The sequence below is a fragment of the Octopus bimaculoides genome, chromosome 4 (genome assembly GCF_001194135.2).
Source record: "Octopus bimaculoides isolate UCB-OBI-ISO-001 chromosome 4, ASM119413v2, whole genome shotgun sequence".
NCBI classification, from domain to species: Eukaryota; Metazoa; Mollusca; class Cephalopoda; order Octopoda; family Octopodidae; genus Octopus; species Octopus bimaculoides.
In genome coordinates this window covers 45,285,298-45,286,448 of record NC_068984.1, presented here as the reverse complement: position 1 = coordinate 45,286,448, position 1,151 = coordinate 45,285,298, and positions in this window count along the sequence as shown.

Sequence of the window (1,151 nt, the reverse complement as noted above, 5' to 3'; positions counted from 1 at the left end):
ACCAAAGCTTTGTGAGTGGATTTGGTAGACGGAAACTGAAAGAATCCCGTTGTATAAATGTATATGTATATATATATATATATATTTATGTGTGTGTGTGTGTGTGTCTTTGTGTGTCCCCCCCCCCATCACCACCTGACAACCGTTATTGGTGTGTTTATGTCTCCGTAATTTAGCGGTTCGGTAAAAGAGACCAACAATATAAGTACCAGGCTTTTAAAAAAAATTAGTCCTGGGGTCGATTTGTTTGAATAAAAGGTAGTGCTCCAGCATGGCCGCAATCACATGACTGAAACATGTAAAAGAATAAAAGAATCTATGTGTGTGTGTCTTTGTGTCTGTGTTAGTCCTCCCCATCACTGCTTGACAACCGGTGTTGTCGAGTTTATGTCTCCGTAATTTAGCGGTTCGGCAAAAAATAGTAAGCAAGCAAAAAAGCAAGCAAGCAAGTAACCAAGCAAGCAAGCAACCAACCAACAAATCGAACAGTGAAAGGTCCGCATCTTGTGAGTGAATTTCTTTCCTTTAAGTTTAGCTCTTGTCAATACATTCACTTTACCCTGCTATTAACAAATGCGCACATCCGTTGAGAACAACAGTACAGAAACCGAATTTAATTTACAGAAACAGCAGGAACCTAATGTTTTCTTTTACTCTCAGTACCAAGATCAAATCGTACTAAAGTCTCTTCGTTTCATCTGTTCTACCTTTCTTCATTCCTCTTATGTCATAGAAATCCTTCTCCTGTTCTTTGCCGTGCATTTCTTTCTCTCTACCTGTGTTCTCCCTTCATACGCCGATTGTAATTCCCTAACATTATAATATATATATATATATATATTATTTTGCTTAAAAGAGTTCCAACACTGTCTGTTTTTTATGTTTTATTTATATTCCTGCAGAACTAATGTGGGGTATAGAATATGGAATATACAATATATAATATAATATACAATATACAATATAAAATAAAATAAAATAAAAATGGATGGCACCATGAAAGAAAGTATTGAATGTAGATGAAATATTGAGTGTTCAATATAAAGGATCAAATATATAAATATATAAATATAAATATATATATATAAAGGCGACTCGAGTTTCAGGGCTATTTCCCTTCGTCATGGCCGGTATGACAGACTTTAACATAT